General features: G+C 42.3%; 1 protein-coding gene across 3 annotated transcripts in view; it reads right to left on the bottom strand.

Moving 5' to 3' along the window:
- The window catches only part of GRM5 (glutamate metabotropic receptor 5), a 967,034-nt gene that overhangs the window by 575,537 nt on the left and 363,500 nt on the right, over positions 1 to 27,997 (bottom strand). The gene's annotated exons all lie outside the window — the stretch shown is intronic.

Here is a 27,997-nt window from a genome sequence, read left to right as displayed (position 1 = left end):
AAGAACCAGCTAGGTTGAGGCGGGCGGGGCTTGTCACAGCCTGAGAGAGGGAGGAGGAGCGGTTCCTGCTACACCTTAAGTGCTCATGACTGTTTGGCTGGCAGTTTTGGGCCGGCCAAACTGTCATGCCCACTTTGCATGTTCTTCACAGGCTGTATTGTGCAGCCTGGGTGGAGAACATGCACAGCCTCCCAGTCCCCGTCTGAGCACCGAACCACGGTGCTCAGACCAATCAAGGTGCTACTGTAAGGCAGCATCGTGATTTTATTTGATTTCTATATTTATAAAGTGCAACCATCACTCCAGAGGAAGACTCTTGGTGCTAAGCAGAAGAAAACAGAAGTGTCAGCCAGTTTTCGATTACACCAACAACAGACAGAGTGAGTCAGGAGCTGTGAATTTGCTGGGGGAGCCTGGGTTCCTGCGCCGGAGGAGAGGTGGCTGCTGGTGTCCGGCGACATCAAGGTAAGTCTTTTTTGTTTTCTAAATCCCCTGGCCACTGTTCCCAACCAGACGCCACTGTCCGCCAATGTCTGCTTATACTCAGTCACCACAGCTGCTAACCCTCCCAGAGGCCAGCCAGCCACAGCGCTTCTCGGTGAATGACTATCACTGCTGTTCGGCTGCAAGAGTTTCCAAAAGGGAGTGTCCTCAGACTTGCTGCCCTCCCATAGCCCCCTCCTCCACTCCCTTTCCCTTTTATACAAGCAACTGTTACATTACACAAGGCCAGATCATGCTTATTGTTTGTATGTATTTATTTATTTACTTACGCTGGAAAGTGAATGGTAATTTTGTTTCTTTCTATTTGCATATTTCAAAGAGTGCTCATGTCTTAGTTTTCACTCACTTTGCCCACCAACCTCTAATTCCGCCCCCCCCCCGCCCACCACCCTTACCAAATCGCCCTCACAGTTGCCATAAGCTTCATGTAAAAATAAAAAACACATACAAACACTTGCAAAACACAGCTACTGCAGGCCAAAGGGAAAAAAACACAGCTACCTCTCATGTTATTCATTATCGTGTATAAAAGCAATTCCAGATATGTGAGTTCAGACTATCAGTTGTACAGAGATAACACTTTAAATGCGTACTTCTCAATGCAGTTCTATAATGTGCCTTGCAGAGTCAAATCTACCAGGTTAAAGAACAGTAGATGTTGTAGTAACCACGATAATGTGCTGCATGGCTACATACTTATAAGGTCCCAAAGGTGAGACCTATTGGTTATGCCAATGCTTGTTTTATAAGGAAAACAGCTCTCCATTGAAAGTGCTTCCTACCTAAATACGCGTTGATAAAACGTGGCATTTCAAGAAGGTTTTTTTCACACTTTCTGAAGCACTTACACCTCCATCTTGTAGTTTAAAGTTTAGGAACGAACAAACATTTAAATGTGCACTGCAAGCCATGCCATGGGTGTGTGTGTGTTTATAATATTAACAGGAATTACCCTGAGACCCTTTCTAACGTCTCTATAAATAGCCCTACTAATAATTTAGGTACAGCCACTGTCATCTTAAGGATTTTGGGGGCCCTGTGAAAAACATATTTTGGGAGCCGTTGTGTGGAACACATTTTTATATTATGACCCATTTTCTGATAATTCAAGACCACATGATGCCACACAATACTAAATTATGTACAGCAGTGGAGGTCCAGTACTCATTGTTGCATTTGTACAATAATACAGGAAGCTTTCTTTTGCTGCCTTTTTTATCCTTTGGGAAACGTCACTAAATCATACATGCATAACTTCAAATTTTTTGTTGCATAAATCCAGGTATTAAATGTGACATTTTATAGCTCGGTTCATAAGATAAAAACAAAAGTAGGGGTATTAGACCTGGCTTTTCCAACTGGTTTATCCCCAGACTTTCTGCTTTTTGGCCTCCTGTTTTTGTTGATTTTATGACTCTGGGCACTTTACCACTGCTGGTAAGTGCTAAGGATGCATATGCTCGCCCTGTAAATTGTGTTTATGGATTGGTGTATCCATGATTGGCATATTTTATTTACTGGGAAGTCCCTAGTACAGTGCACTGTGTGTGCCCAGGGCCTGCAAATCAAATGTTGCTCGTGGGCCTGCAGCACTGATTGTGAGCAGCCTGTAAATGTAGCTCAGACCTGCCACTGTAGTGTCTGTGCGCAGTTTGGTACTGCCATGTCGACGTGGCAAGTGCACCCACTTGACAAGCACAAACCTTCTCTTTTCTTACATCAGAGTCACCCCTAAGATAGGCCCATGGTACCCCTTTGGGCAGGGTGCAGTGTATGCGAAAGGTAGGACATGCCCTGATGTGTGTGGAATGTCCTGATAGTGAAATATTGCCAATTTTGTTTTTCACTATTGAAAGGCTATCTGTCCCATAGGATAGAATGGGAGTTTGTTTATAACATCTTTTAAATATAACTTCGCATTGGGACAAGATAGAAAGATGGTGTTTAGTATGACTGAACTCAGAATATAAAAATGCATCTTTTAGTAAAGATGATTTTTACCAAAAAGCGATTTCCTTCATCCTTGGGTTTGCGTCCTGGAGGTCCTCTTCCATTGCCCAGTCTCCCGGGAATTGCCAGTTTTGATGTGGACATCAAAACTTGTAATTCTCGGGAGACTGGGCAATGGAAGAGGACCTCCAGGATGCAAACCCAAGGAAGAAGGAAATCGCTCTTTGATAAAATTACTTACTGGAGGCGGCGGACAGGAAACTTGACCCCCCCACCCAAAAGGTCTGGGATGAGTGCTTGCCAGACGAAGAGCTCCAAATGTTATGGCAATTTTCTTTGGAAAAACTATATTGTTAATTAAATCCGCTGCACTAAGAAAGAATCACTTCTTTACAATTAATAGGATATATTGGTCTCCGCTCAAGATATCCAAAATAAGGGGAGGAGGAGAATCAAGCTGTATAAAATGCCATGCCCAAGAGGCAGATGATATTCATATGTTCTTAACCTGTTCAGTGTTGGAGGATTATTGGAAGAATGTGGGTAAGACCTTGACTGAGATACTTGGTAAAGAAATAGAGGTAAGTCTTGTACTAATCTTTTTTGGGATAGTACAGACTTCAGAGGGGGAGGCGGAGGGGGATATCACAGCTGAACAGGGTAAATTGGTGTTTTATTTGATTCTCCTGGCAAGGAGAGAAATCGGTAAAAGGTGGCGTCAGGCAGACCCCCCCATCCTGGAGGGAATGGTGGAACTCAGTAAGATATTTGTAAAGAATTAGATCAAAAGGTTAATCATTTTAGAAACAGAAGAGCGCATGGTTCTTTTTGGGGATTGCTAGATTAGTAGGAATGTAGAGGGTGGGCTGAATCAACCAACGAACAGTCCAATGATTACACCTCTTGGTCAGTCTACAATGTGCATTATGGGTTTTCCCCCATAGAACATCAGCTGAGATCAGACCCTCTAAGTTATAAGTATTTGGGTTGCTGTCATCGAGAGGATGCTTATATACAATAGTATGGAGGTTATATGAGGATAAAAAAAAAAATTAAAAAAAGGTGATTTTTATTCTGCTTGCTTAAAAATACCAATTTTAGACTTTTAGAAAGTAGGTATTTTCTTGCTTAGCCATCCTGTGTGCCTCTGCTGGTTTGTGTATTGACTGTCTGGCTTTGGGGTGACAAGGGCTGGGAGGTGCATTCTCTCAGACAGCCAACGGGGGGGATGATGTGTGTCCTGCCTTTCCTGAATGAGTCGTGGCCGGGCTGAATAGACCCGGGCAGCATTCAGAGTAGAGGGAGGAGTTCTCACTAGCCCTGAATAGGCCCGGTCTGCCTTACACAACTCTGTCCCCACCTCCTGCCAGGAAGCTGCACCAGAGATGACAGAACTGGTTTTGGCTGGGCAAAGAGCTTCTCTGCCACTAGAGAACAAATGATTTTGTACTAAAAAGTGTGGGGGCCAGACCCCTGAACTTTAGACTACTGCTGAACTAAGGAACCTGCCAGGAAGAAGAACTGGGAAAGCTGGAGGAGGAGTACTGCCCCTGTGTTGTGTGCTGTAGGGGTTGGCCTGCAGTGGTTGCTTCTGTCTTGGGCAGGGAAAGGACTGGACTGTGCTTTCATTATCCTGCTGTTAGAGGTTTTTCCAAGGGCTTGAAGTAGAGCTTGCCTCCTGTTGGAAGTCACAGGGATAGGGAGGACTTCAGATATTACTTCTGTAATTCAAGAGGAACCTTTGCCAAGGAGAAGAGCTGGTGAAACTGAGGAGAAGTACTTCCCTTTTGCTGTGTGCTATCTGGGGTTGGCCTGCAGTGGCTGTTACTGCCAAGTAAAGGACAAGGACTTTGCTGTGTGCTGTGTCCCCCGCTTGAGGAAAATCTCCAAGGGTTTGAAGTAGAGCTTGCCTCCTGTTTTGAAGTCTCAGGCATACAAAGACTTCACCCCCAGCTCTCCTGAACTCCCTTGCTGAGAGTTCTTGCCTACCAAGAGGTGACTGTTGCTGTTCTGGGCCTCTGGAGGTTGGTCCTGCTGTTGGGAGCTGGAAATGTAACACAACGAGGAGAAGCGCGATGCATCCGTACCTATTTCTGACGCATCGCCAAAGAAATTGATGCAGTGCCTGCCCGCGGCTTGAGAAATCGCCGCACGCAGCATCGAGTGCACCAATCTACGAAGGTTGAGATCACCACACCGATTCTGGCGCAGGCCCTGCTGTGCGGCTGCAAGAACTAATGCATCGTGGGACTGTGGCTGAAGAAATCAATGCAAGTGCCGTCGCTGCTGTTGCTGCAGCCGCATCGTGAACTGCCACCCCCAATCCTCACGCATCGCACCGGGACACTAAGTCTACAAGGACACCCGGGCCGCAGTAAGAAACCGAAGCATCACCTCTCCTGCATGACAGTAAGGAATGGACACATCTCCTCCCCTGGAGTAAAGAACCGATGCATCACCTTCCCTGCGTTTAAGGAACAGACGCATCACCTTTCCTGTGGCTGTTCTTGCTTTTGATTTTGACGCATCCAAGGTACTTTGTGTGGAAATTGTCGCATCTGCAATTTACTTTGAACAGAACTGTTTCTGCCTTATGAAAGTCATATTTTTATTATTGTATTCTGGATTTTTGTTGTTTTGGTTATGTTTGGTTTAGATAAAGATGACTAAACTGGTGTGGTGTCAATTTGTAGTGTTTTCATTACTGTACGTGTGCTTTACACACTACATCTGAGATAAGCCTTTCTGCTCGTGCCAAGCTACCAAGATGGTGAGCAGGGGTTATTTTCAAAGTGTATCCCCCTTACCCCGACTAGAAATAAGGAGCTCTACTTGGACAACGGTGCAAACCATTGCCAACTAGAGACCCCCATTTCTAACAAGGGGTTCCTTGTGATCCTATAGAACGGGCATATTTATACAAAGAATAAATAGCCTACAGAACAAACCACATTTAGGCAAAGATTAAATGTCCTCGCGAAGAGAAACATTTAATCACTTAAGTTGGAGAATAGACCATTTATATTGTTCAAGCTCTCTTTTTTAAAGCCAATAACTTCACTCTTTAATTATCCTACAGTTATTATTTTAATACATGACAGATCACACGTCGATTCTTATTTTATTTTTATTTTTTTCCTATTGTTTCCTTTCAGTGCTTATGCATGCTGAAAATAAGCTTATCTTTACCCGCAAACCCAAGTATCCGAATTTGAATATTGGATATGATTTACTGCATGGAAAAGATGGACAAGTTATGTGCTATAAACAGATATGGAAGGTACATCTAAACACAAAAAATTCTATTAAAAAAAACATGGTTACTAAAACTGAACAAGGAACACTTCAATAGATCATCTGTATCTGGCCCTGTCATAACTTTGCTCAAAGGCATAGGTGATTTGAAACCCAATAATGCATGTGCCCTTAAGAATGGAAGGGAGTTCAGGTCTAGACGGGGCCAATTATGAGGATTTCTCTTCTTCTGCTATTATTGATTCATTTCTTTCTTTTCTCCAATTATTTTGCATCAATATCCAAAAGTGTGGCAGGTGTTATAATAAGGATGCATTAGCCTTGGTTTTCCTGTGATTATAGATACCCGCAGAGCACTGGAGACATCCTAGTAAGAAAGATATAATTACTTTCTTCAACTTTAGGCGTTTGTATGAAAATTGAAAGTAAACACAAACAGCTGAGAGTTTTTGTCATTTGGGCAACTGTATTTCTCTACTACATTATTTATCTGTGTCTGTCAATCTAACCTCTAACATTGGATCACTAGATGAATGCTTGTAGACTATTGTGTGACAATTAGTATTAAGTTATGGGTGTTTCACAAATAGAAAAAAACTGCAATAAGGGTTTTACCTCTGTGGAAATTGGAGTGCAAATTAGGTTAATTGTATGAGGTGATAGCTTTAGGATGTTACTCAGACTGCCTATGAAGGCATACTCTTGATAGTAAAGAACTAAACCCTTGTTTCTTGCATAATCGTTCTGTTAATGTGTCACATTTAATCTAAACAATGGCGTTCCCCTTTCTCATGAAAACCATTTTCAAATATATTGAATTGTAACATCAACCTGGCTTTCCATCTAGCTAAAATAAATTATGCATTTTCACCTTTCTGATAGTTTGTCACCACCTAGAGTATGGGCCAATTAATGGCATCTTCTGTGTGTTTTAGGAACCTGTGGTGATTACCTAGGGGAGCACTCCTCGTGTGGCACCTGATGTGGGATTCATGTTTTCAAATATCTTTGCTTAAAGTTTTAACAAGCTCACACCGATCATCTCCAGTTCACATGTCGTACTAACATATTCGATTACAGGTACATCTGCATAACACAACATAGATCATTTTCACATATGAATACAGGCTCCACATCTTTCGAGGCATAATAGCCACATTGTCCAATCTCGCTCTTCGATCTACCAAACCTTTGCTTGCACTACCCCTGGGGTAGGATCTCCCATAGCCTCTCGGAGACAGGAGCTGTCCAAAAGGGGTTAATCAAATATCTCCACCGCGTGCACCAAGTACAGAGGATGAGTTGCACGTTTGTCCCTCTGAACCTACTTGTGAAATGGGTTCCATACCCTGTCATAGGTCGGGAGTGTGTCCCTAAGTGTGGCAGTGAGCTTCTACATTGCTTGGATCTCCACACCTTAGCTCGCCAAAGTTTGATGGTCGGCAATGACAGGCCCTTCTCATTGGGCAACCACTAGTCAGACAGCCAAGAGTAAATGAGTCAGTAGTCTGCTGCAGGGGTAAGATAGGGGACACCAACCCTTGTCATCCATTAAAACCAAGAGACCTGCCTGGGCTGTTTTCGGTATTGTGACGTTAATTATGTCCTTAATAACCTCTAGCACTTAGGACCTGAATTGAAAAATCAAGGGGCAATCCCACCACATGTGCCAGTAAGTTCCCCTCCCCCCACATCCCACTGCCTCCCTGAAATGTTCCAGCTCTGACATTAACACTGGAAGAGAGGCTGAGGGAGTAGAGTAAAAACAGAGTACATAACCTGCAAACAGGGCCATTTTAACTTGCCCCCCAGCCATCTGTAAGCCTGTAGTATTGGGTTTGGCCATCACATGTTGGAAAAATGGTTCCATCATCAGAGCATAAATCAAGGGAGAAAGGGGACAATCCCTGGCTAGCAGTATGGGGTCAGAGATAGGGGAGTGGTTCTAAATCTTGTCCGAAGGGCATTGTAGTTAGTAAGGATGAAAGTCTTCATATGAGGAACTAGAGTTGTCCGGTCGAGCGTTGATGTCCTGTTGGATCTCCTTCATCATTATAGGTCAGTCTAGGGCCCCTAGCGTGTCTCTGTCAATTTCTGGGAAATGGACATCCACTAAATAGGCGTCTTGAAGCTCCGGTTCACCATAGTCTCCCTGAAAGAGAGCTATATAGTACCACACAAAAGTCTCTATAATCTTCTGGTCTGATGTAAGTTTATGTCCTTGATCACCTGTAATGTCATGAATATAATTCCTAGCTCTGTGTACTCTGATCTTGTGGGCGAGCAGGCGATCGTCCTCGTCTCCCCTCTCATATTGGAGCTGCTTAGTCTCGAGAAGTTTATTGGCTTTGGGGCCAATTCACAAAGGTAATCTGAGACAAAAGTCTAACTTCATGACTTTTGGTTCACACAGAGTAATTTACGAGTCTTTACGTCCGCAGACAGGCCGGAATCTCCGCACTCAAGCCGTACTCTCCGCACCCTGGCCATACTCTCCGTCTCAGCCCAGATGAAGCAAAATCAATTGGCTGTAATGCAATTTTTACACAGAGGAACATTAGGAACATGTGATAAATGGTAGAGAAGGTCATGAAAAACAGTTTGGGCAGGGAAAAGGGTGTGGCCAGTCACTACATCATAACCCAGAAAAGTTTGCTCCTTTGCATCATGGTACAATTTGTGCTTCCCTCAGTGTTGACTGTAATGTTAACACTATAGTCAACACTGAGGGCGCTCCCCTCAGTGTTGACTGTAGTGTTGACACTACATTCAACATTGAGGGGAGTGCAAATTGTGCACTGCATGTACCATGACGCAAATAAGCAAACTTTACTAGGACATAATGTAGTGTCCGACCACACCCTTTTCCCTGCCCAAACTGATTTTCATGACCTCCTCTACTATTTATCGCATGTTGCTAATGTTCTCTTTTGCGAAAATTGCATTCTGGCCCATTGATTACACTTCATCTGGCCCGAGCCAGAGAGTATCACCCAGAAGCAGAGAGTACGGCCCGGATGCAGAGATTATGGACCAACTGCGGACATAAAGATTTTCATAAATGATCTCTGTGAATACCAAAGTCATAAACTTAGACTTTTCTTTATCTCCATCGCCCCAACCAAGGGATAGATTGTAGGGAAGACAAATATGTTGTCTATACATGAATGAGATCTGTGGACACTGGAATAATATGTGTAGTCCTTCCTGGCAACTCACCCCTATGCATAGAAATTAGAAACATTAACTTACAAAATGGAAGAACACCCAATGCTAGACAAGACTGCCACTCTACACAAGCAAGAGCACCAAAGGATACTAATATGGATGTCACACCCAGGTTTGGGTCCCTATCTATCAGGATAAAGTTCAGGACTGCAGCCCTCTTCAGGCTCTTTTTAGAGTGAGCAGGGGTCGTCCCCCTGGGATGCCCGTGAACCCCGCGACATCCTGCCCATCTCGCGCTCTTGGTCCTGTTACTTTGCTGTCGCTGTCATTCAGGACAATGATCGCTCAGCTGTGTACTGTCTTCCTCATGATCCCCAGTCAGACCAAGCAGAGAGACCACCTCCTGGTTGGTGGACACTGAAGCTTGTTTGTTCTTGTAGGGAAACAGGAGATGGAACAGAAATTCCCATCCATAGGGGGTCTTGTGATCTCACAGGTAATCCGTAGCGATTTTATGAGAGTTTCTTTTGGCCTGTGTGAAGGCAGAAACATCCTGAAAGACAGATAGGGTCGATACTCTGAACTCAGTATTTGTCCTTCTGGCCGCCAGCATTATCTCTTCTTTCTGCTTAAAAAAGGGAACATCAGGTGTCAGGTTGTATCGGTTTTGGTAGGGAATAAATACCCTGTGTATGTGGTCCAGGTTGACAGAAAGTGCATCCATCCCTTGCAGAAGATGCCGGAAGAGCTCTTGAGCATGTTGGGGGAGATCTTTGTTGGACACCGCCTCTGGAATCCCTCTGGTATGAATATTATTCAAGCTGAAGCGATTTTTGCCTTCCTCCACCCTGCCAGTGAGCCATTGGCATCATTTTGCAAGTTTGTTGACCCTTACATCCAGCTCGTCCAACTTGTGGGCTCGCTCAGCCATGATCAACTCCAGATGATCCGTCCTCATATCGAGGCTTTTGACAGCTTGGTGTAAGTCTGCTATAGACTTCACAAAGTCCTGTAGCAGCTGGGACATTTCAGTTTTGAATTCTGCCAGCAAGGTCCTTATATCCTCTTGCATCGCTCAGGAATCAAGGTCTTTGGAGGCATCCCAATGAGTGCCCAACATTCAGCCTTGTCATTACACCCCTGTGCACTCTTTGGTCCCCGGGGCTGCATGAGAATTTTGATTGACAGGCCTCTGGGGTTCACCTCCCTTGTCTTTGCCCTGATCGCCTCAACACCAGCATCGGTCACAGCTGGGGTCTTGTTCGTGGGGAGGAGGCTCTCAGCTCGAACCACCCCCAACCCCACTGGGGAGGCACTAAATGGCTTGGGACACGAAGACACCCACTTGTGGGAAGAGAAGGCAAAAGCTGTCAGTATAAGATCTCCCTGCGGTGAGGGGAAAGGGCAGAGGACCCGGTGCACAACCCAGAGGTTCCCTGTGCAGCCCACAGTCAGTCCAGGCCTCACTCACCAGTCCCGGCTAATAATACTCCCAACCCCCCTTTAGGCCTGGTGGGGCACTCTGATTGCTTCTGTGGAGCCAGAGAGCCTCCTGGTGAGGCAGCCGAGCTGGGCACCCTGCCCCATCGGCCTGCCAAAGAATGGTGAGTGCTGAAAGACAAGTTGGGGGGGGGAGGAAGAAAGGCTGCCGCAGGACCACGTTCCATGTGCAGGAGAAAAAGTTGCCTCAATGGGCCCCCTCGAACAGGGTTCCAGTCCAGTGTCTAGGTTGGGTACTGGGACTGCTGCATCAGTTACAGTCAAGGATGACTGTCCTCTAGTGTGCAGCAGAGATCCTCATTGCACCACGTCTCAGGCAGAGTGGAAGCTGCTCCCGTGCCTGTCCAGGCCACCAGGCTCGCTTCTACCAGCATCGGATGGTGCAGGATTGTCTTCTGCATCTTAAGCGTGGTAAGGGGTGTCCTCAAGCGGAATGTAGGGTGAGTTATTGCCGCTGAAGGGCATGGTGGTTGTAGGAGCTCAGCGAGGATGCTGTTATAGGGGTCATCGCCGGGGCCAGGGTCAGACTGGCCGTAGCAGGCACCAGGAGTTTTCCCGGTAGGCTGGAAGGGTGGGGGCCAGTTTGGTATAGAGGGCCAGTTTTGCAGCAGTGCTGCAATATTGGCCACCTGTACAAAAAGCAGCAGCAGTGTTTCCCACCAGCACCCCTCCAATCCCCCCCTCCCCCGTCCTCGTGGCCGCTCCGACTCAGTTGCCTTTATCAAACATGATAAATGAGAACAAAATCCCATACTCTGTATTCTTTGAGTTGTAATTTATAAGTTGAGTTTGATTAGCCACTGTGCCCTTATACATAAAATCCTTCAAGTGCATGGGGAATGCACATATGGAATAAACAAATAAGCAATCGCCCTTGCCACTACATGAAGAAACGTGCCAGGACACTCCCTGGAGTAGCCGTGCACAGTACAAGTTGCATTTCATTCATTAATTCATGTACTAATTACCTAATGCTATGCTCATTCTCGACATGGACAGACATCGACAGATTGGCACTTCTTTAATAGCAGTCTGTAGATTCTGGGTCAGTCTTAGTGGGGTATGTCCTTTTCCATGTTCTAGATAGGTATCTTATGCAGCACTTTTTGTAGCGCATTTCTATTCTATATATGTAACTTCTAAAACCAGACTGTTTGCATGCTTATGCACCTTGCATTTTTGATCAAATCTAATTTACCAACAGCACATCCCAGTTGATGTTCAGCAGTCACTTGGGAAATCTGTCAAAATATCTTTTTGTTTTACTATCCTAGCTTTTTTTACACTGCCTCTGAGACTGAGTGATAAAACTCATAACGACGGAATAGTGCTTGGTTTTCACAGAGGAATTGATGATAACAATAACAGCAGAAACTTTATGGATTCCAATAATCTCAATTATAGAACATTTTCGAGGTCCCTTCCAAACAGTCACTAGCATTGTGCTACTGAAAACAATGTGAAGGCACTCCAGAAAAGATAGGATTTCTTATCCTTCAAATATTTAGTCAGGTAGAGTTCTGCTTTCGATCTGGAACATAAACATTTTCCAATCTCACTTCGCCACCATAGGTAAACCAGTGACAGCCCTGGAAGGTCAGGCTGCATGACTGCACCTGTACCTGATAAATTGGCAGATTTAAGGTCAAATCTAGAAACCATACAGGGCTAGTTGGAGCACTGGAAAGTTGGGAGTTCCATTGAAGTCAATGGAGTAGTTCAGGAACAACAATGACTGGAATAGTCCTTCTGCTCCAACATTCCAATATTTGTCATTATATTTTTTCCTTTTTAATCTAGAACCTTCTACCGCTAGCAAGAAGAAGGTTCTATTAGCATTGTAGATTTCGGATTGGGCTACACCGGTTGTTAAAGGTCCTCTGCCTTGGTATAGGCAATCATTCAGGTTCATGGGTCTTTAACAACTGGGATATCCCTCAGCAGTGGTCTATAATACTACACAGCAGAGGTATTAATAAGGTTCAAGCATATAAATCTAACTTTCTTCTGTCATAAACATGTCTGTGTGCAATGCCACTTCCAGAGTGCACTACTAGAACCCTTCCCATGCCCTGACACACAGCATACAAAGCTTTGTATGTTCTTTACGCTATAAACATGCTCTTTAGGAACCATTTATACAGGGAACAAGACAACAACTCCACATTACTTCTGACAACACTGATGATACCAACATGCTCGGTAGGTGCTAAAACTACTCCTTCCGGCCAACGTATGTGTTTTACTGGTATTAAAGCACTAGTCATGGAGTGCCTTATGAACATATAAGGTGTTCAAAGCAGACCACAAGGTTTGCTATGAATGCATTACTTTTATATAGCATCAGTACCATCTGGGGACATTACCAGTCTGTAAATCATATAAGTGTACAAATATAAATGCAAATGGACAAGAATAATTTTCAGCAACACCCTTCCTGGTTTGGACACGCAATGGGCACTGAGCTGAAATGTCATAAAGCGTGTGTATTTTAATCTCAAATGTAGTATCTTGTACATTAATGGCCAGCTTACTTTGTAATATTTAGATTTTTCAGTTTCCTTGGCTGAAGCAGATACATTGTTTTGTATTTGCAATATGTGATTTTCTCACCTGAAACCCCGATTTTAATGTTGAAATTGCAGTGCTTGAGGTTAGCATTACATCAAGTCACATCCCCAGCACCCCACATTTGTCAGATAAACGAACACACTTCCTTTCACACCTCAGAGGAATCTATTGTTCAGTCTTGCAAGGCTAATAACAGAAATCTACTCATCCTAAAACAAACAAAACTCTGCTCCATGGCATCACATAATACACTGAGCCAACACCCACCCACCAAACACTCCACAACTAGGGGTGTCATGGGGTGTTTGGACAAAATATTGAATAAAAAAATATCAGGAGACATAAAATTGGAAATTGAATATTGTTTTTGTTAATATATTAACTTTATGTGTTACTATTGTTTATATACATGTTATTCCTTTTTCTAAAATATCGTTGTCATTTTAAGTGTTTTAGAGTGTTTTATTTAATTTGTAATAGTAATTTGTAATATCATAGTCATTGTTGGATTTAGAGGGGGATAGGGTGGGAAGTTAGTTGTATATTAATTATGAATTATTTTAGAAACAGTATTTAATTATATGCTTGATATTCATTATGGAAATTATGTAACACTGATTTATTTCCATTATATGTTATTTTCAGGTTGTTAGGTTTGTATCAGTATAAGGTGGGAATTCAATTCAATAATTAAAAAGGAATTCTTAATTGTTAAATAACTTTTCACTGTTTTTTTATTGTATAATTTATGAAATATGCATTTTACTTATATTTTCATTGCAGGCTGCTAGGTTTGTAGGGGTACAGGATGGGAAGTTAATAAAGTAATACTTATTTATTCATTATTATTTGTAAATGAGTTATTTAATTGAATTTTAAATCTGTAATTTATGGAATACTTCTATATTTTAATTAGATTTTAGATGTGAGCTGCTAAGCTTGTAGGGGTCTCGGATGGGGAAGTTAATTAAGTAAATAGTAATTAATTATTAATTGTTATTTAATTGATTTTAAATATGTAGATTATGAAATATTTTTTTTTCTTGTTATATTATAGGTGTGGGTTGCTAGGTCTGTAGGGGTATAGGGTGGGAAGTTAATTTATTATTGAATAGTAATTGTGTAAATTGATTATTTGTTTTTAGTTTGTTTTAATTGCATATATAAATAAAAAAATCATGTTAATTCATAATTTTATAGTGAGAGTTTCATTTTTCTACATTCATGGTGTTACCTATATATGTAATGTGTTTGAAGTGAAGTACTATCCCTACTCTTATTTAGATTGCAGTAAGAATAGTAAAGTTAACCGCTTTGGAGTTCAACACTTTTCCTACTTGTGCACTGTTTGGAGTGGGAATAGTAAATCTCAGCCCTCCAAAATTCAACATGTTCCCTATTGTTTCACAGATAGTAGTGAGAATAGTAAATTGTACCCTTCCAAAATCCAACAATTTTGCTACTGTTGCGCTGTTTGAAGTGGGAATAGTAAATTGAATCCCTCTGAAATCCAGTGTGCTCCCTGCTGTTGCACATACTTAAGTGGGAATAGTAACGTTTACCCCTCCAAAGTCCAACACATTCCCTACTGTTGCGCTGTTTGGATTGGGAATAATGCATTTAACTTATCCGAAGTCCAACGTGTTCTCTACTGTGCACAGACTTCAGTGGGAATAGTAAGTTTTACCCCTCTGTAGTCCAATACTTTGCCTATTGCTGAATTGTTAGGAGTGGAAATGGTACATTGTATCCCTCAGGAAATGGTTTCCCTACTGTCTTGCTGTTTGGAGTAGGATTAGTAAACCTTACCTCTCCGAAACCCAACGCATTTCCCTACTGTTGCACTCTTTGAAGTGGGAATAGTACATTTAACCCCTACTGTTGTTTAGACTGGAGTGGGAATAGTAAGTTGCATCCCTCCGAAGTACAATGTTTTCCCTACTGTTGCTTAGATTTGAGTGAGAATAGTACATTTAACCCCTATGCTATACTTACTGTTGCACTGACTGGAGTAGGAATAGTAAATCTAACTCCTCAAGTCCAACACTTTGCTACTATTGCAGGGACTGGAGTAGGAATAGTAAATCAAACCCCTCAAAAGTCCAATACTTTCCCTACAATTGCATAAACTAGAGTGGGAACAGTATATTTAATATTCTTAGTATGCCATAGTTTTCATAATATTGTTAAAATAGATTTGATAGCATTATTTCTTTATATTTTAAATTATTTGTTTGTATTCCTAATTTTAATTATTTCAATGTCTAGAGTATTTGTAATAAAGTAATTTTTGGGGGTTTCATTTTTTAAATATTTTATTTATTGGATACATCATCAAATGGTTTGCATTATATATATATATATATATGTATATATAGATATGAGAGAGAGCAACATCATTGTTAAAAATATTTATTTTACATTATATCAATATGTTTAATATTTTACATTTATTACTATCAAGATATACATATAGATATATTCAAATATACATATATTCATTGTAATAAGTTTGAAATATAAAAAAATAATGTAAAATAAACAAACATTTTGATTATGTTACACCATATATATATATATATATATATATATATACACACACAGTATTAAACATTAGTGGGAATTATTCAATTTACATTATATTACATTTATATATTAAAATATTTCGCATTTACTACATTAAAATCTATTATATAAATAAAATCGACATTTGTGTATGTTTTCAGCTGACGTTAGTGTCAACTATATATTTTTTTCTATATTTTTGTGCTTACCATTATAAATATAGGAACACAATATTGTGGTAAAAGATATTTTTTAAGCCAATATTTTCTGTCAACGATATTGTTTACTATGGTGTTGTGTCAGTGATCTGTGCCATGGACCCTAAGAAGTTGCTAAGCTCTCATTCACCACAGATGCCTAACACAAGCCATATACCAATGTTCCTATGCACATACCCAAATTTGTAAAGACCTCTGGCTACATGGACAAAAAAACACTACAACCCAAATGCACCAGACGTACAGTGCAATCCAGACAACGCATTTGGAAAGTTTACAAATCAGAAGTGATGTCCAAGTTCTCTGCAACACCAAGTTATTGAGGGCTTGGAAATATACACAAAAGAAGCATTTTAACCACATCCAAACTATTGATGATCAGGCTCAGTCAGCAAACATCCTTCGGTTGGTGACTGAATCCCTGAACCCAGGGGGTGAAGGTAAATGAACTCTACAGTGCTGTGAGGCTATACTAATGGCAATAAAGCTCCACATATATAACATAACACACAATTTACTTTTCAATGTTCTCAGTGCTAACAATTGAAATGGCATGTTGCACAGTTATAAGCCGGTGCTTTGGTTTTATCGACTGGATACCCAATGAACACTTAAGGCCTTACAATGAGTTTGACGATCCGACCGCCCGAACACATCACCCGTGGCCGACAGGAGGCCACAGCACCAGTAGTCTATACACCGCTGTATTAAGAGTTTACTGCAATGTGGCTGCGGATATTTTGCAGTGTGGTTGATTATTTTTACCCAGATATTGATGTTTTTGTGAGCATTTTGACTGCATATGTGTCCGAGGTACATATATGCACGGTACATGCGGAAAAATACCACCTACCCATTGCCGGTGTCGGACCCATATGTAGGCCACCCAGGCAATCGGTAGAGGTACAAAAAGGAATCACTTGTACATCGCCACAAACAGGGTCGTAATCCCCGGAGTGAAGATGCTGCTGTGAACGGGAAAACTGAAGAAAGGGTTCCACGTTGAACTCTGGCCAAAAGAACAAGAAAAGGGTAAGTACACACCCCAGATCCTTTATTTCCGCCAACGTGAAGCTGGTGGTCTCACCACTGTGGTAAGCTTGTGGAAAAAGCCAACTTGAAATACAGATTGTGCTGAAACTCCTCTGTACCGCCCTATGGCAGCTGCCTTTCCCCGACCGCGACCCCAGTGGTCTGCAGTGTGCTGCAGTGTTGGCGGTTCAGACGCAGTCTTACCAAATGCAATCCGCACAACTCGTAATATGGCATTCAGACCACCAAGCTGCCAGCGTTCGGGCCATGGACCACCAAACTCGAAATAAGGCCCTAAGTTACTGTTACTGTAGCACAAGCAGCTATCACAATTTGAACAACAATCCCAGCTCTGTTACGCATGATAGCTATGTTCCTTCGATCATGTGTTACACTCTGCCTAGTAGACCCGGCATTAGCCAAGACCTTTTGAGTTTTAAAAAACAATATATATGCATAAAGGGGCTTTCAGCCAGCTGTATTCATCCATTGGCCTTTTGGCGTGTCATTCGCATTTACTTATGCCCACTACAGCTTACAGCATGAGGAAGGGAATCAGCCCACATCAGGCACTAGATATTGGCACTTTAAGTCACTGCATGTTGCTCTTTCACTTGGAGCACATCCACACCTAAGGTAGTTCTCTTACGTGCCAGTGTTTCTGTTTTTACTCTGTTGCTTTGGAGATGCCTTGGTGTTTATAGTCTGATGTCATAGGAGGGCCTCTCTGTCAGCTCTCCATGTTGAGCACAGGGCACATTCCAACTTTATCAGTTCCTGTCTTCTTCTGATGATGTCGTAAATTCATTTTGGAGTGGCCTTTGTTTATCAGACTCCTGCAATGTCACAACATGGCAAATCATCTCCATTTGAGATGGTTCTTCATGACGTTGCAATATTTCTTTATTGTGCACGTAGCTAAGTCCGTTTTGTAACTTCTCTCCTGTATGTCATGCTGGTATGCATTTTAATTGAGGACCAATGTTATATTTGTAAACCAATTTAGTCTGTATGTCCTGCTTGTATGTATTTATACTTTGCTTTCAATGCTCTTCTGTGTTGTTCTTATATGGGCATTTAACGTTCATATTACTAATTTTAGCTCTGCAGTTTCTTCCAATTTCCTGTCCTATTTGTGCTGTTTATCCATCTTCATAACCCCATCTGTCTGTTTATTTATCTACCGGACATCTTTCTATTTGTCCACCTGCCTGTCAGTCTGTCTATCTTTCTATCTACCTATCTGTCTAGCTGGCTATCTATCTACCTGTCTGCCTGTCTCTCTATCTGTCTGTCTATCAATCTACCTATCTACCTGTCTATCTAGCAACCTGGCTGTTCGTATATATCTATCTATGAAAATCTATCTATCTATACCTGTCTATGTATCTCTCAAGCTATCTCTGCAAATCTGTCTATCTATCTATCTATCTCTATCTATCAATACAACTCTTTCTGTTTGTCTTTGGAAATCTCCCTTTTTACCTGTCTTTTTCAACCCTCCTTATCTATTTTTTTTAAAAAACATTTTAAAAGCATTATCAAATGCAAGAGGCTGTCAGACCACCCCAGATCAATTGACTTTTTTAGGTCTGTTATCCAGGACCTTCAGATTTTAATAATATTGTGAGGGTCATTACGCTGACAGTTGGTCAGACCACCATCCGCTATTGCGGTGCTTAGGAGACCGCCTGACAAGCCTGAGGCGGTCTGTCTGCCGCATTTTTATAGGACCGCTGTGCTGGTGGTCGGAAAGTGCTCCTTTCCACGGCGGCTTGTGCTGCGGCCCAGGAATAGGGCTGCAGCACAAGCCATAGAGAGGGGCACTTCCTGCACTTCCATACACTGCGGTGCTGATGGCGCATGGCATGCAGTGCAGGGCTGTGTGTTGGGGCACTACATGTGCCCTCTGGGCCACTTAGCAGTGGCCCATGATGGACGGGAGCACTGTCTGGGGCTCCCAAAGTCTGTTTCAGACAGCCTTTCCATGTCAGTCTTTCCAGCATGAAAAGGCTGTTGGAAATGGGAATCGAAATCCTGATAGCAGTGCCTGCTTTGGCCCCGCCTCCATTCGGGATTGCGATTCTGACAGCCACCCCATCGCAATCAGATGATCCTGTCAGAGGCGGCAGTCTTTCCCCCAACCTCTGCGGTCCGACCGCCTGAATTGTAATGCGGCAGTTGGACTGATTGCCCGTCGGTCGGTCGTACTGCCACTGACAGCCTGTCGGTGGTGGCTTGACTGACATCAAAATCAGGCCCTATGTGTATAACATAGTTATAAGGCTTTTCAGCCAGACTTCATCCATTAGTCTGTTATGTCCTTCATATTTTTCTTCCTCCCACTCCAGCATGCATCCTGGAGGAATGAGTCAGTCACCTTCAGACATTGACTGTCTGCAATCTCAGTTACAGTATGCTGCCATTTCACATCTACACTCAAAAACAAAGTAGTTGTCTTTGGTACCAGGGACTACTATGGTAATGCGTGCTTGTTGCAGACCAAAAAAACATTGTCTTTCAACCAATATTTTTTTACATTGTCTGGCAGCATCCTCAACAATAACGTTTTGCAAAAACAATGACAGAACACAACAAGAATTGCCACAGCCAAAAAGCTGGTGGCTAGTGCCAGACCGCTTGGCTTTGCCGATGCTTGTTATTTTAATGTGAGTGCCACATAGCACAAAGTAAAGGCTAGGAAAAAAAATTGTTTATTTGTCCATAATGCACTGTATTTTGCATAAGTTTTGCATTCATTACATATACTTTAAACGTATGCTTTGACTTTCAAACTACAATTTGCAATTGTTCTGATTCGAGGTCCAAATGTGAGTGTTAACCAGAAACCTTCTTCATGTCAAACTGATGATGCTGCATTTTCATCAGACAAATTGAGCTCTAGCCATCGCAGGGCCACTCACTGGAACTCTCTGAACACATTTTGTTGCTGCATCAAATGTGCTAAGCGACAAGCTACAAGAGCCAGAAATTCAACATAAAACAACCATGTTTGACAGTAATTGTTCAGCAGGGCCAACCTGTGCTCTGCCACTAGCAAAGCGGTCCCATGCCTGTCAGGCTCAGACTCAGCGCCTTGGACAGCAAGGACTTCAACAGAGGTAAACTGTCCTGATCACAACTGACTTTTCAGTACAGTTCTAGGGTTTGGATAAGGATAATAATTATATTAAATTGTATTTACATAAAAAATGTTAAAAGGTGGATTTACAGATACAGTTACAGAAACAGCCAATTAGTTAACAAGATTAACAATTAATTCAAATCATGTCCAATTAAAAAATGTTTATGTAGTGGCTGAGTCAATTCTTAGTCAAATACTTTTTAAACTTATGTTAGCCCATCACAACTACTCAGGAGCCGTATGTCCATGACCACTGAGATGTAGGACAAAAAAGGGCCACCAAATCAACAAGAAGACCTAAATTGAGTTCAGGATTCAAGTCTCACCATTAAGCTTCAAAAAAGAAAATGTTCTTTCTTTTTCAAAGTTATTTACTTTGATTAGAGATAATAGAATTTTTGCTTTCTAGATCTCCTGCATTTAGCTATGCTCTAGATTTCCTTTTTCAAAGTCTTTTTACTTTGATTGGAGATAATAGTTACTTCTGGTACATGCTATATAGAAATAATTGCACCCATTTTCTGATTTGTAATCCATATTAATCATGGTTGATGATTGAAAGTTTTTTTCTTTTTCTGTTGAATTTATGTGGTTTTGGTACAAATTCAGTCCATGCACTTTATTATATCTGTAAGGAACAGTAGTAATGAATATTTGACAACTCCAGTCTGTGTATGCACTTTTCTAACCTTGTAATGAATTTCCACTTTTAGATCTCCTGCATTCAATTATGTTGTAAATGTTCTTTTATTTGATTTGTTTAAGGGATTTTTATTCTTTGGTCCATACTGTGGATGTATAATTCTACCCCCACTTTGTGATTTGTAATACATATTAATCATGGCTTATGATTGAAACGTTTTTGTCTTCTTCGTTTTACATTAAGCATTTTCTGGTAGAAATTCTGCTCACATGAAAAACCTTTGTAGCTCACTAACCCTTTACACCCATGTATATATGTAAACAAAAGATAGAACACTGAGATGGATACAAGAAGAACTGTTTATTTTTATATACTTTATTTAACCCCTTGAGTGCCCATGACGAGATGGTCTCGTCATGGGCCGCGGTTGCGCTGTGCCCATGACGAGACTATCTCGTCATGAGCCCCGCCCGCTAATGAAACGCCCGGCACAGGGCGTGGAAAGGGCGGGGCACACAAGGGGTTAATACATGAATAAATACAAAATTACATTAATACTATGAACTAGTAAGGACACGAAGGAACCCTTCAAACGTCAAAATTTGAACACGGAATTTAGGAAAAGGGAGTGGGTGTACGAACAGAAAGCTCACACCTTAATAAAGAAAGAAATGGAAAAATAATATGAGGAAAATCAAAACTTAAATGCATATTCATGATTGCAATTTGTTGTTGAAAGAATGTTGTGTCTCAGAGCAAGCTGTAGTAGTAGTTTATTGATATTGCTGGGTGAATTAAAACCTTTGCAACATTAAAAACATTATAAAACATATTAAAAGTTTAGTTCCATAGCGATGACACCATAAAATGATTACAATATTAGGGAAAGCAGTATTCATTTATCGCGGCGCTTTATACTTGCCAGCTTGGTTTAGGAGATTACCTGCATTTTTAAATTAGTACCCTATTTTGCTATTTGAGTTAGTTTCTTTGATATTTTTTCCCTGTTTTTAGCCGACTTACTGCCCACATTCCCGCATTATAAATTGTGCCCCCACCGCTACTTTAGCGGACCGAATCTGTGGATCTCGTCGTGTTTTGCCGCCATCTTGGGGGTAGCCGGAGAAGTCTCGTGGCGCCATCGCGCTGAGCGCTCTAGTGCTCAGGCGGAGGTGAGGGGAGACACTACTTAACCCTCCCATTTGGTCGCGCAGCGGTGACGCACAGCGGTAGCGCCTGACTCGTGCCTGAGTCGGGCCAGAGTCTTGCCCGTCAGCGCTAAGGAGGCGCGGAGGCGGGAGACCTCGTACGAGCTAACATCTACTTCACACTATTACAGGTATGTCGATTGCATCCGTGCCTTCATGTACTGTACCTGTCTCACACTGCCATAAGGTGTTAGGCCCTGATACCCTGCCCGATCCGGTATGTTGTGATCAGGATAAAGTTGCTTTAACTACTGACCCCATTATTAAGGCTCCCTCTAATTCTCCGGTATTGCGAGGTGGACTAATTAACGCCCGTTCGCTCTGTAAAAACTCTCAGAATATACATGATCTTATTACTGACAACAATCTTGACTGGCTTTTGATTACAGAAACTTGGCTTAAGCCTTGGTGTAACCCTGACCTTGCCATAGGCCTCCCGCAGAGCTTCTCTATCCAGCATTTGGATAGAATTGAACAGCGGGGAGGAGGCCTTGCTATTATCTATCGTAGCTCCTTAAAATGTTCTTCCCATGAACTGGCTGACATTAAAGGAGCGGAAGCGCTCGCCTTTTCTTTGGGTATCCATGACTCATTCACTTTTTCGGGTGCCCTTATCTATCGCCCTCCGGGTTCCCCAAAAGAGTTTCTGGAAACTGTGGGAGAAGTTCTGAGCAATTTAGCACTCAGATTCTCCAACTTTACAGTATTGGGCGATTTAAACCTGCACCTTGACTCCCCCAACGATCCAGGAGTTGAGTGCTTTATGGATATCATTAATGTACTTGGACTCACTCTTTTGATTCATGAACACACACATTCAGCAGGTCACTTATTGGATTGTATCTGCTCCAACTCTACTAGGCTTGTAGTTAAACCACCCTGCCCCCAGATCTGGTCCGATCATTTTTTTATTCCTTTTCATATTTCATTAAATTATAGAACTATGGTCACCGTCACAAATAATATTAAAATTCCTAATTTAACCAGCAAACCTAACTGGAAGAAATTATCTAGTAGACCTGATGTGATAGATGCTCTTATAACTAGCATACCGGTGCTAACAGGCAATACCTCTGCAGATAATCAAAACCTCTGTGATTGGATGACCGCGGCAGGTCACCGGTTAGGCCCTACCAGCTCTAAGAATGTAAGTTCTATTAAAACTAAAAGGAGGGCCCCCTGGTTCTCACCTGTTTTGAGAACAGAATTGGGAGAATTAAGAGTACTGGAACGGAGGTGGCGCAGGAACTATGAGGTCACCGCCCGCGATGCCTATAAATGGGCTAGAAGAAAATACCATGCAGCTATAAAGTCAGCTAAGAAAGCTCACTATTCACAGGCCATCTCCATTGCAGGTCAAGGGCAAAAAGAAAATTTTAAGATAGTAAAGGATTTTATGAATCCATCAGTTCTATTGCAGGAGATCCCTCCATCTCAAAATCTCTGCAATGAGATATCAGATTATTTTGAAAATAAAATCCTTGATATCGTGAGGACTTTCCCTCCAGTGCCCTCTATTTCAGGAGATGTTGAAAGAATAGAGGGGGAGAAGTTCCCTACTTGTATGGAAACGTTTGTCCCTGTTTCCTTTGAAGATACCTCTAAGGCTTTTCTTGCCAGTAAAGCTGGATCCCCCTTTGATCCATGCCCTCCTTTGGTCTTACAGACCCTAGTAGTAGCAATTAATCCTATCATCAATGGTATCATCAATTCATCTTTAACCACGGGTGATATTCCCAACGACTGGAAGCTGGCTGCTGTCAAGCCTCTCCAGAAAAAGGCTCTAGCCGACTCAACCACCCTATCTAACTTACGCCCGATCTCCTTGCTTCCAGTGATGTCCAAACTGACAGAGAAGTTCGTTAATAACCAACTTACGAGCTTCCTGGAAGAAAACAATATTTTACATCCAAACCAGTCAGGGTTCCGGTCAAAACATTCTACCGAGTCTGCCCTGCTGTTTACAGCAGAGACCCTTCGTATGGCCATCGACCAGGGAAAGAAGGCTGTTTTAATCCTACTTGACCTGTCGGCAGCCTTCAATACAGTCTCACATAACATCTTAATAGACCGGTTGGCTGCCGCAGGAGTAGGTGGGGTGGTTTTGGCTTGGCTTAGAAATTTCCTTAGCGACAGACGCCAAATCACAGTGCTGGGTCATTATCAATCTGAAGCTAAGGTCCTCAGCTCTGGAGTCCCCCAGGGAACGAGTCTAAGCCCTATACTTTTTAATTTGAATATGGTTCCCCTGGTAAAACTGATCGCATCTTTTCAGATCAGTACAATCTCATATGCTGACGACACTCAGCTCATCCTAGTACTGGACAGTGAGCGGTCTGGCGCTGAGGAAAATCTTAAGGAGTGCTTGGCAGCAACATTTAATTGGATGACTAATAATCACCTTAAATGTAATGCCGGAAAAACTGAAATCCTGCCATTTGGAAAGCAAAATTTGTTTTCCCCGAAAATCTGTTGGCCTGATGATGCAGAAGCCCCTCCTAACACCATTACATCTGCCCGAAATTTGGGCATTAAGTTTGATAACCAACTATCCTTTAAACAACAAGCGGTTGCCGTAGCTGGCACATGCTTCCATATAATAAAAGCTTTAAGGAAGTTTTTTGATCTCCTTCCGTTGCCAGCTAGGAAAACGTTGCAGTGGCCCTAATCACTTCCAGGTTAGACTACTGTAATAGCTTATATGCTGGAGCTAATAAATCTGTACTTTACAGATTACAAATGCTCCAACATGCAGCGGCCCGCTTAGTACTACGTTGGCCCCGCAAGTCATCAGCCTCAGCAGCACTTAATGCGCTCCATTGGCTACCAATTGGTAAAAGGATTCTTTTTAAGATCCTGTTAATTACCTTTAGGGGGTTTTCAACATCAAGGACCAAAATATCTATGTAATGGTTTTAGACGATATTACCCGACACGTTGCCTAAGGTCTGTGGGTCAGAATCTGCTCATAATCCCCAGATTTAAGTTAGCAACTAAAGGTGGCAAATCCCTCTTTGTGTTGGGTGCCAAGGCCTGGAATAAGCTCCCCCTTTCTTTACGATCCCTGTCTCATGAAACTCAGTTTACGAAGGCAGTAAAAACCTGGGTGTTCTCTCTGACCGATGCAGCTTGTACAGCACTGGGGTAAATATGTAGTGTTTAGCGTGAATTGTCTCCTTTCCTTCCAACCCCTCCATCTGGGTTGGGTGAGCACCAAGATACTCCCTGGAGTGATAGAAGCGCTATAAAAGTACTCCTTACATTACATTACATTACATTACAGTTGACAGATGTGATTAAAGAAGAAGAAAAATTACATGAAAAAAATACCAATGCGAATTTAAAGTGTGCTTCAAATCTTTAAATGAAAATTTACAAACTATTGACAGCTTAACATTTCACAAATGATTGTGGAAGATAAGATTGGCAACAGAAGCACAGTGAACCTATAGCAGGGTTGCAGACTTCGGTATTAACAGTGGAGCGAGTGTATAAATGAGGCACATATCAAATCTTAAAGTGCATGCTAAACGGGCATCTGTACCACCCAAGAGGTCGGATGATAATAAAGATTTAAGGTGCAGTGTAGGTTATCTGCTGATCTTAACTGACCTTTACGGCAGCTGTGGTATGGTTTTGTTATGCCTCATTATTAAGAAGCAAACGCTTGCATTGTCAGATTCGAAGACAGCCACCTCGATGTTCCAACAGACCCGCCTGGGCTTTAAAGTTGGTAGTTTCCGAGAGGGCACCATGAAGATCGTATTGGAAGTCTCAGGTAAGAGGGGAAGATCCATAAAACGAAAGTAAGCTTAAGGCAGCAAAAAAATCACAAGTTTGCAGCTTTTTTACTGTGAGCTTTTATAATTTTGTAAAACAGCAGTTCACACTGGGGTCCTTAGCTTAAAAACATGCGATCACGCCCTGCCTGCAGGAGCGGGTGCCTTGTTGATTAAAAAGTGCTCTTAGCAGTGCCCTCCTTTCTTTCACTAGAGCACGGCACAGGCATATTAGATTAATTATGTTTTTCCCCCCAGATTTACACAATCTTCAGCAAGCCTTTTTGATGACACGGTTCCAGGGCACAATGAGGGCCTGGACTGGGAGAAGACCAAAGCGGTATCTCATAAAATGAGCTTTTAGGTGCCTGGACCACCCAGCCTCCAGATAAAGCTGGGGTTGTAGAATTGTATACCCGTTTAAGATCATCCAGGCATGAGATGTGGAGGATAGCGACTCTTTTTCATCACACCATTAATCAATTCTTTAAAGAAAGCTGGAGGTAGGGCCCTTTCCCATAATGGCTGGACACCCAGATTGTCAATAGCCAAGTCTAGGTACCAATGATAAGGGGAATCTTCATTTAGTTGGTTTGCTGGGAAGGACTTTATTTGCTTCCATATTTTAATGTAAGCCCCTTTTTTTGCTATAAGTAGATTTGTTAGACCAAACTCAAGCCTTGTCTGGGCCAGCGAAGCGTTAGGTGACGAAAAAGTGATCCGAATATTTTCATGGAGATCGAATTTAGGGTTGATGTGTCTCTACGTCTCAGGGCTTTGCTTCTGTAAGAGATGCTCAGTGTAAGGTTTGCAGCTATTATCTTCAGCAGTGGCAGGTAGCCTGGGCCACCCATTGTTTTCTATAAGGTGCGGAAGGCAAGAAGCAAGGCGTTACCTTTCCTCAGCAAGTCCAGTGGAAGGAGCCCCTGTAATCAAATAGAACTACTAGGTTTCTGTAGGTTTTCACAGGCTCCAGTTGTTGGCCTTGCAAATGCCATTTGTGTCTTTTTTTTAATCCTGTAACTCACTACTATGACCTTGGTTTTCTTCTGGTCTATTGACATGCCGTTGACTATAGAATATTGAGATAGTTCATCAATGATACGTTGCAAACAAATTTTTGTCTGACTGAGGAGAATCACATAATCTACATACAGAAGGTTCAAAATGTGCATGTCTCCTAGTTTAGGTGTGTGAGCATTTACAGCATCCAAGGCAGGGGTCAGATCGGCCAGAAAGAGGATGAACAGGTATGGCACCAAACACAGCCTTGCTTTAGGCCCTGGGTGGTTTCTATTTACCTGGACAGAAAAGAGCCATCCCAGATTCTCACGCTTGCCCAGGTGCCCGTATATCGCATCTGTATTGCTTTTAGAAGGTGAGCTGGATGCCCCGAGTGCCAGTGTTTGCCAAAGGAGGTTGTGCGGTACTCTATCGAATACAGCCTTAAAGGGCACAGAGCAAAGGCAGAGCATTTGTTTTTCAATTTAAGCTTATCTATTATTAGCAATAGAGACAGGATGTTGGTTGCCGTGCCGCTTCCTTGTGTGAACCCTGATTGGTTAGGGTGGACAATGTGTTTATTTTCTTCCCAAAGAAGTAATTGCACCACTATCAGTCCTGCAAAGTGTTTAGCCTCGGCATCAAAGAGGGTGGTCAGAGAGTAATTTTTCATCCGGTGGCAAGCACCGCTTCTGAAAATTGGGGCTATTATTAAGCCCTTCAAGACTCATGAATAGTTTCTTGCTACATGGCTCTGTTAAAATCTGTCATCAGTCTTGCTGGCCAAAAGGATGCCCGTTGGATCTTGAGCCTCGTCTTGCTTGCACTTTTAGAATAAATTGCGTGTTTTGTTTTCGGAGAAGATAAGTGTGACGTCACCCAAGCTGGTGAGTGTAGTTGAAGTTATTATTCCCTGTTTGTAGGACAGATGAAAAGTGACCTCTGTGGATTGTCTAAAATGTTCAGCTAAGAAGTTAACTCAGCTAGTTTCCGTTAGGATTGAACATAATGGAGCAGTGAGGGCTCTGTTCAAAATGTTGACCATCCTTCAAAAGTCTTTTTATTGAGGTTCTATGCTTCTGTCCAAAATTATTTTATCCTCCCATACCATCTTCCAGAAACGTTTGTTTAAGCACTTTCCCTTGGATATCTGGGTTTCCTGGATGCCTCTTGGCCAGTTTCCAGTTCCGGGTATGGTTCTTCTCCACTGCACAACAAGAGGCAGATGCTTGAATCCTTATTAGGTCTTGTGCGAACTCTATAGCTTGGCATGTGCTAGGGCCATTTTGTAATGCATGATTGCTCAGGAGTTTGTCTACAACGAGTGCCCAATTGGAGATCCGGTTGAGCCAACCATTGCTAAAGCAGTGCCTGGCGAGGGCTAGAGCTCTTTCTCTACTACGCCCTATTGTGTCTTCTGACCAGAGTAGCTTCCTGTAATTTGTTGTTTCAAGCAC

Source organism: Triturus cristatus, chromosome 8 (genome assembly GCF_964204655.1).
Source record: "Triturus cristatus chromosome 8, aTriCri1.1, whole genome shotgun sequence".
Lineage (NCBI taxonomy): Eukaryota > Metazoa > Chordata > Amphibia > Caudata > Salamandridae > Triturus > Triturus cristatus.
This window is presented reverse-complemented; position numbering and strand designations above follow the sequence as displayed.